The 8,621-nt window shown below is 38.3% G+C and overlaps 1 long non-coding RNA gene across 1 annotated transcript in view; it reads right to left on the bottom strand.

The window, feature by feature from the left end:
• Positions 1 to 537: 537 nt before the first annotated feature.
• LOC145720514 (uncharacterized) overlaps positions 538 to 8,621 on the bottom strand; it is a 38,891-nt gene continuing 30,807 nt past the window's right edge. The window contains exon 4 of the long non-coding RNA XR_014143511.1: positions 538 to 652. This is a non-coding gene — a long non-coding RNA (uncharacterized LOC145720514). The remainder of the gene's footprint in view (positions 653 to 8,621) is intronic.

Here is an 8,621-nt window from a genome sequence, read left to right as displayed (position 1 = left end):
TCGGTAAATGGCATTGTTTATATCTTAAATGAATCCAATACTCACAGCAAACCAGGTGGCTTGGAGTTTGGTTGTATCGGGTGCCCAGTGTCATGATGCAAACGACCATGCTTACATGACCTTCTGCATGGCATGGGAACACTGATGACATTATGGTTAAGATACAGAAAACAGCTAGCATGGGAGAGGTGCTGCTAAGTGGTCAGTTTCCTCATTCACTGATACGTTTGTCATTGATTCTTTTTTTTTTTTTTAATTTTTTTTTTTTTTAAAGACTTTATTTATTTATTTGAGAGAGAGAGAATGAGAGAGAGCACATGAGAGGGGGGAGGGTCGGAGGGAGAAGCAGACTCCCTGCCGAGTAGGAAGCCTGATGCGGGACTCGATCCCGGGCCTCCAGGATCATGACCTGAGCCGAAGGCAGTCGCTCAACCAGCTGAGCCACCCAGGCGCCCATGTCATTGATTCTTTACATCCCCACATGACTGATTCAATCTATTTGAAAAAATTAAGTGTAATTATCATACCTTAGGTTCTGCCTTTTTTTTTTTTAAAGGAGAGTTAGTCTAGGGTAGGCAGTGGTTAGCTGTTGGCTGCTGTTGAAGTCAGTTGGCTCCAAGCTTTTCTAGCATTTTTTCATCTGTGCTGCCATCTAGAGAGGAGAATTAGAAACACACAAAGGTAAACTGGAAGTCCCAAGATGGAGTCTGGGAAAATGGATTCTGTGTATTAATTTGTAGAAAACTGTAAGAAACATCAGTGAGATTTGGGGGTGACAATTTTATGTTTTTTCCTCTCTCTCTCCCTGTCCCTCCCACATACAAAACAAGACTTGGATATCTGTTTATTGTTTTTTATGACAACATTCCAGGTATTGCTAGGGAACCATTTCCTGGATTCAAACTGACTTCTTACGTAAGTAAAATTCAATTGTATTAACTTTCTAGTACCTCCAGACTGGTGTCCATAGTTAAAATATTGCTGAAAATGCTCATATTCTCAGTTCTGCAGGATTTGGAGATGAAATGCCAGGGTATGTGTGTGTGTGTGTGTGTGTGTGTGTGTGTGTGTGTGAATTAACAAGGTAAAGAGGTCCTTTGAATGCAATGGGGAAGTTTCCTGAAGTCAGTGTGTTCCGCAGAAACTACTAGTTCTGTTTATAGGTGAAATATTGGTCAAATAAATTTGGGGGAATGCTAGGTAAACAATTTTAAACACTTTTCTTTATTACAGGCAGGACTTCTGATAGGTTTTAATTTACCAGTGTACACTGAACTTTCAAGAGAGGAAAATGCTGGGCAAAATTTCCCAAACTTATTTGACCTTGAAACCCTGGGCTATTCAAAGGACTGGTTTCGTGTGGGGCAAACTTTAGGTAAATTTACAACAGGGAAAGGAAGTTGGCCTGCTGCATGCACACCATGTGCAAACATACCAGTTATCCCCTGATCTGTCTTATTCCTTCTGTGTTTAATATTTCTGAAGTTTTGCTTTGGTTTGAGTAGAGATTGGGGAATTTAAATATTTTTTTCCTAGCAGAAATATTATGGGAGTAAGATTTGTTTGATAATTGCTACTTCCAGGTAAAACAAAGTAAGTTTACCTATAACTTAGGGTAGATTTTCTCTTGCAGCTTGTATGTCAAATAGCCCATAATAAGATATGGTCTTCTTAGCTGCATTTAGTGTGCTCTCACCCTATGCAAGGTACCATTTGGTGGAGAGAAGAGGGAAAGCTGAGTAAAATAGGATTCCTGCCTTTATCAAGCCATTACATAGGTGGAGTCATAAGGTTAAATACAATTTACTAAAAGATCCCTTATAAATAAGGGTCATACCAGATTTATTCATAACTGAAATAACAGGGCTTTGTTTCCCCCATGGAAGAAAATGGCCTTAAAGAAATACTGTTGTGGGAGCATCCGTTGTTTGAGGCTTTCGCTTTATTATTGTTTTTTTAAAATTAAAATGTCAGTGGCCATGAGAATATTTCTGTATTAATTCTGAAAAATGACATTCTTGGTGAAACTAAGTGAACAATATTAATGCTTCTCTTTCAATAATTTTCCTGCACTTTAGGAAAGGAAATATATAATTCATGCTTTTGACTTAAGAAGTAATATCTCTGTTTAGGTATTAATAAGGATAATGATAAATTATCATCTCTCACAAGGGACATATATTACTTTCATTTTGTAGAGGCAACTGGGGCTCAGAAAAGAGAGTCAGTTTGTCTAATCACTTGTAAATTGTGGGGTTGAGGTTCAATTCTAGTCCTGTTTGCCCCAAGTCCTATGGTCCCTTAGGGTGGGGCAGAGTAATTTTAGAAAATGTTTACATACCCCCTGATTTCTATAACCTAAAAATATGACTTGCCAAACTGAAGTGAGAAAAACAGTTTTCCTGGGAGTTAGAGAATTATACACATACGTACACATATACGACACCGTAGGCTTTATGAGAGCAGAAACCAACGAACCATGTCTGTTCTCTTTACATACTAAACACAGTGCTTAGTACCTGCTTGGCTTGTAGGTCCTCAATAAAGATTTACTCAATGAAGTACACACAGATGATAACGTTTGGGATTGGGTGGTGGGTACACACGAACACCTTCAATATCCTATTGTCATTTTTTTGCAAAAGAATTCACAGTCATGAATCTGTAAAGTCTTCTCTCTTCATGAAATGGTCTGAACCTGGTCAAGGGCAGTATCCACATTCGCAAATGTATTTTCCAATCAAATCTCAATAATTAATTAATCACATTGTGAGTCAATTTGTGGAATGACTAAGAACCTTCCCCGGCATAGTTGTATGGTCATTCTCTAACAAATTCAGTCCCTGGAAATGGATAAAATTAGTAGGCTTGAAAGAAAACTAGATTTGAAGGCAAAGACTAAATATTTTTTATACTTGTATTCTTGGTGCCCTGCTATATAATAGGTGCATAGCACATGTTGAAAAAGAAGGAAGAAAGCAAGCAAGTGGGGGACCGGGGGTGGATGTTTTAGCCTTGGTTCAGCCATATAAACTTGGCCCCTCATTTCTCCTTTTCGTTCCTCAGTTTGTTCACCTAGTTGATCACTAAGGCTCCCCTCGATTCTTTCTTGGTATAAACAAGACCATGTTTCTTCCGGTCCACTAGGGGGTGCTGTGGTACCAGTGCAGTGGCCACCATCTTCCAATTCATCCAATTCTGGTAATTTTTTTCCCTGGATTTACTCCCCTGAGAAACAGTCCTTACTTTTAACTTTGCAACTCACATTTATACTACAAAGTATATGATTTAATTCAGTAATAGAGGCTGGATAAACCTGGGAAGAATTTAGCTTAATGACTCATTTAGCTCAGTAGGGAAATTAGAATCGTAGAGTGATTTGCATATAAAATAATGAGATGTTAAGATTTTGCTTGGGCCAAAAGAAGGGCCTTGAAACTCTTAAAAGAAAATAAAATGGAACAAATTCTAGTTACCCTAACAGCAACAACAAAAAGACATAAATTTAAGAAGTGTGCCAAATCTAAGTGAAGACAGCTATACCAGGAGTATAAAAGAAGGCTTAAGAAAATAGAGATATACCATGTTCTTGGATAAGAAGATTCAAGATTGTAAAAGTTTTAAATTATTTCTCAAATGTATTCATAAATATAGTACAATTCCAATTCCAATGGGATATTCTTGGAAACATGATGAAAGAGTTCGGAAATTCACTGAGAAATATTAAGCTGAGAAGAGCCAAGAAAAGTTTTTAACCTTTTGAACGGGAAGGGGTGAGCTATCAGATGTTTAAAAATATTATACAATGGCTGCAATTAAAACAGTGTCATAGTGATAACAAAATAAACAGACCAATAAAACAGAAGAGCAAGTCCAGAAATAAACCCAAGTATGTGGCTGTGTGTGTGTGTGCGCACGCCTGTGTGTGTGTCCATGTGTGCTGGCTACCTAGCATCCCAACACTTTTGCCAGTATGGAAACTGAAAAAGGGCAGATCGTCACTCTTCTAGACAGCAAGGGCATCAGCATAGAGCTGAGGTTTGTCCAGTGGGATTCTGAGACTCAATCCAGAAGGAGTGATATACAAAGGTGCAGGGACTAGCAAGTTATTTACAGGGATGGTAGTGACCTCAATAATCCAGGAGAAGAAAATGTTCGATGGTGGCAGTGTCACTGAAAACATTCTGCTTAACCTCTTCCTATAACGGCTCTTGGCCAAGTTCAGGCAGCATTCTAACCGGACTGTTCCTACAGAGGTTCTTGGCTTAGTTTTCTGTTGCCAGCCTCTTTTGGCTCCTATCTGTTTTCTGAGCCTGGTTTTTAACTTTCCCACAGATTTTGTGAGCCCTTGGTAGCCTTCCAACAAATTCCATTCTGTTTAAGCTACCTAGAGTTGATCACTAATGCTTGCAACTATGAATCCTGGCTTGTACAGAAACTGGTGATGGGGAGTTGGTTTCAAACAACAGACTCTTAACAAAATGATGAGCCTAGTTATCCAGAGTCATTATGTTTGAAGATAATAAAAACCCAATTAATATTCAGAGATGGGATGCTGGAAGCCCATAGCTTGTTATGGTTAAAGAAAGTAATGCCTGTGAACATTAGGGCTAAGGTGGGCATTGAAGACAAGACCGTGGAGGACCTAACTGTTGTTACCATAGAACAGCATGAAGGATATGAGGAATTCAAGAGCTGTGTGCTGGGGTTAGCGGTTTCAATTGAAGAGATTAACAAATGGAATCTCTAGATTCTCATTTTAAAACATGAGCTGAAACCCAAACTGGAATTTGTTAAAAGAAACTCTTATCGCCCTAGGACTGAGATAGCTATAACTCAATATTTGTTCTATCTGATTACTTACAAATCAGTCGAATTCACCTTCTTAACCGGGGTCTTACATGAACATATGCTAAGGTGCTGATCCAAAAAGTTATAGCCTCAAAATTAAAATACCACGTAGAAGGGAATTTGAAGAACTTAGATAACCCCCTCACCCCCAAACTTGACGGAGCCTCCCTTGCCAGCTGAAGCAGTATCTCCGTTTGCTTATGAGGCTGTTCCTCCTTTGTCTGATGATACTGAAGCACCCTAGTTTGAGGGAGTTACCTTATAAGAGGAAGCCAGTTCACTAATGCCCTACTCTTACTCTGCGTATCTCCAGATCTTTAGAGTTAAATTCTGGTATGTTTCAAGAGGCCTATTACAAAGGGAAATTCAGGAAGAGATGGCTCAAGCACCAAAGGAATTGAAGAGTTTTGCTAATTAATCTGTAGAGTGTGGGTTAGAATAGATTTTAAGAATGCTGCATGAAGAAGAGGAGGATACAATTGTATCCTGGGCTGATTTACAATTAGGGTTTACAAGAGATTCTGGATTAACTGTTCTAGCTTGCGAAGCTGGGGATAATTCTGTTTGTTCTGCTGAAGGTTGACTGAAATCTGGACATAACAGTGACTCATGTAAAATGAAGTTAAGATGCAAATCTCTTCAACAAAATGCAAAAGAACAAATTTAAAAATTTCAAGAGTGGAATGATGGAGTGGATTTATCATTTCTGACCCAACCACTCACCTCAACTATGTCTTTCAATAAGGTCCAGAGCCATTCTTCCCAAAGGCCTTTATAGAATATGTGTGGCTGTGATTCTAAAGTGAGGGAAAAAGCGTTGTACCTGAACCCTTTACCAATAGGAAGAGGCACTATTTTTGAGGACCTCTTTGGATTTTTAGAGGCTGGCTACTGGGTCCCACTGTAACAACTAACCCTGGGACACCAAGTGATTGCAATCTCAATTGCTCATCATGATCCTGGTGTTATCTGAGACTTCTAGCCCAAGTTGAAAAGGTAAACATAGAACCAGGCTTGGACAGGTTTTGAAGGCAGGTAAATTTAATGAGAAAGTTGCCTATATTCTCTTGTTGCTTATCATGTCAGACTGCTGTCCCTTACACATATGGCTTCACAGGGGTATTCACATGACCAATTAGGTGGAAAAAACTAAAACCCTGGTTTACAAATGTTTCTTACTGGCCTGAAGGGCATTGTTCTAGCATTTACAGCTCACTCAGAGACCAGAAGGACAAAGGAAAAGGATAATCCTCACAATGGGCAGAACTTGAACTAATAATATACCTCATTGTTCAATTTGCCTGGAATCAGCACTGTCTAACAATTTGATCTGGTAACCTGACCAGCAACTTGGGAGGGGTAAGACTGGTGACAAGGAAGTTTGAGAAAAAGGTATGTGATAGGACCTTTAGGAACGGGCCAGGAGATGTGAATATGATTTCTGTACTATTGAAAAGAGAAGTAGAGGTGATCAAATTCCCTGGTTATAATATCTAACATTTTAGTTAGCTTTGGAGCATATACTGGAGATTAATAACTAAAACAAACTTGATCCAGCAGCAGTTGAATAGGGTAGGGTGTGTGTGAGTGTGTGTGGCAAAGATCTCACCTAACTCCTCTTCACTCTTCCCTTATAAGCCCTTAGGCTCCTCAGAGTATGGTTTGAAAGCTGCTAAATCTAGTCCATCCTTCTTATATATATTTTTTATTTTTATTTTTTTTAAAATTTTATTTATTTATTTGACAGAGGGGGTGGGGAGGGAGAATGTGCACATGGAGGGGGAGAGGGAGAGGGAGAAGCAGGCTCTCCACTGAGCAGGGACCCCAATGCAGGGCTCGATTCCAGGACCCTGGGATCATGACCTGAGCCGAAGGCAGACACTTAACTGACTGAGCCACTCAGGCACCCCGCCATCTTCCTTTAGAGACGAGAAAATGTCGAAAGAATGGACTTGACCTGTCTCAGGCCAAACGCTAGTGGCATAGCCAGGATGAAACTCAGGTCAGCCTCTCAAGTTAGTGCCCTCCCCAGAAGAGCATATTACTTCTGTAATTGGGAATAAGTCCCACTTAATGGCAGCCCCATTCTTCCCCATTATTTAATTCATAACTTATCACGACAGAAAAGTACCACCATTTTCCATTCTTCAAAACATGGAAAACAGAACGTCAGGGGTAGAGACCAGGATAAAAAAGATTAAATATTTGAATGCATATTTGTAATCTCTGTCATATAACATTTTCCTCTCAGGCTTGGAATGGCCTTCCAGGTATAAGTGTCTAAGACTGTGCTAAGCATGTTGTAGTCATCATGTCATTTAAAGGGAAGGCAGATTAATTCTTTGAAAGATGTTGTGTCCAGTTCTAACTTCTCTTATCTAAGGCTGTATTGTCCAGTATGATAGCCACTAGCTACATGAGGCTACTGAACACTTGCAATTTGGCTAGTCTGAATTGAGATATGCTGTAAGTGTAAAACACACACCAGATTTTGAAGACTTAGTATGCAAAAATAATGTAACATATTTCATTAGTTGTTAAAAAATATTGATTGTATGCTAAAATGACAACATTTTGGAAAAAATTGGTTAGATAAAATATTAAAATTTCACACGGTTCTTTTAATTTTTTTGTTAATGTGTCCACTAGAAAATTTAAAATTACGTATGTTGTTTGCTTTAATTTCTCTTGATCAGTGTTAATATAAGGAAATCAAACCAAACCAAGTGGAATTTGGCCAAAGTTCCCAGTAGTTCATTAGAGTTGACAGAATTCTAAAGATGTCAATTACTTAAGTCTATGAGCTGCTGAGCTTTTACTTTTGACAAAATTGCCATTCACAAATTGGAATTTTTGCACTTTTTCAGAAAATATCAGCATGGCAGTGAGCAAACCGGGACAGTATCTAGTTCTGTTTTTAAAACAGAATGAATTATATTGTTGGCATTTGATACTTTTGCTTTAGAAATCAGGTAGACAAGAGCTCTTTAGTTCCTCAGGGAAGGTATAGCGAAAATGTTCCTTCTGGTTAATTGCTTTGAACATAGAAATATTTATACTGAAAATCTGAGCCTCATATCACTTTATTATATTCTTTCCAATTTTATTTCACTATAAAATTTTAATTTCTCTACCTGTAACCATGAGCACAAAGTAGGCAATGGGTTGATGGTATTCTTTATGATGTGTGATATACAAAATTTTAGGCTATAATTATTCTTTTAATTATATTCACTAAATAAAACCAACAAGTAAATAGCATATACGATTTTTGATACATTACATATAAAATATATAAAATATATTATATTATACTAACACACACCAGCATGACAAAACTACAGTTAATGCCTTCCTTATCAGAGACCTAAATTTCCAGAACTTAATGATTTCCTTGGCCTCCTACCTGGAGGAATTCCAATAAAGTACAAAAAACCTGTCAAGATATAATCATATTATGGCTATCTTTGAAATGAGAAATTCTGTGAGTGCTACAGGGGGACAGAACAATCTTACTTGCTAAAATGGACCATAAAGGTCAGGGTGATACTCAGATTAGTCTTCTCAAATCTGTTCCTCTACCTTCTCCTGTGTTGATGGTATCTCCATCTATTCACAGTCCTTCTGTACGTCCTCACTTTCATTCCTTGTATCCAAGTGGTCATTAAGTAGTGCTAAGTCTACCTCTGAAATTTCTCTTGAATTCTTCCCTTTTCAAACCAGGTGAATCCCTTATCAACTCGGCCTCATACACCTGGAATAGCCTTTAC

This window comes from Leptonychotes weddellii, chromosome 3 (assembly GCF_054177405.1).
Source record: "Leptonychotes weddellii isolate Sample4059 chromosome 3, ASM5417740v2, whole genome shotgun sequence".
Taxonomy (NCBI): Eukaryota; Metazoa; Chordata; class Mammalia; order Carnivora; family Phocidae; genus Leptonychotes; species Leptonychotes weddellii.
Note: the sequence above shows the minus strand (reverse complement) of the source record. Positions and strands in the feature narration are given on the sequence as shown.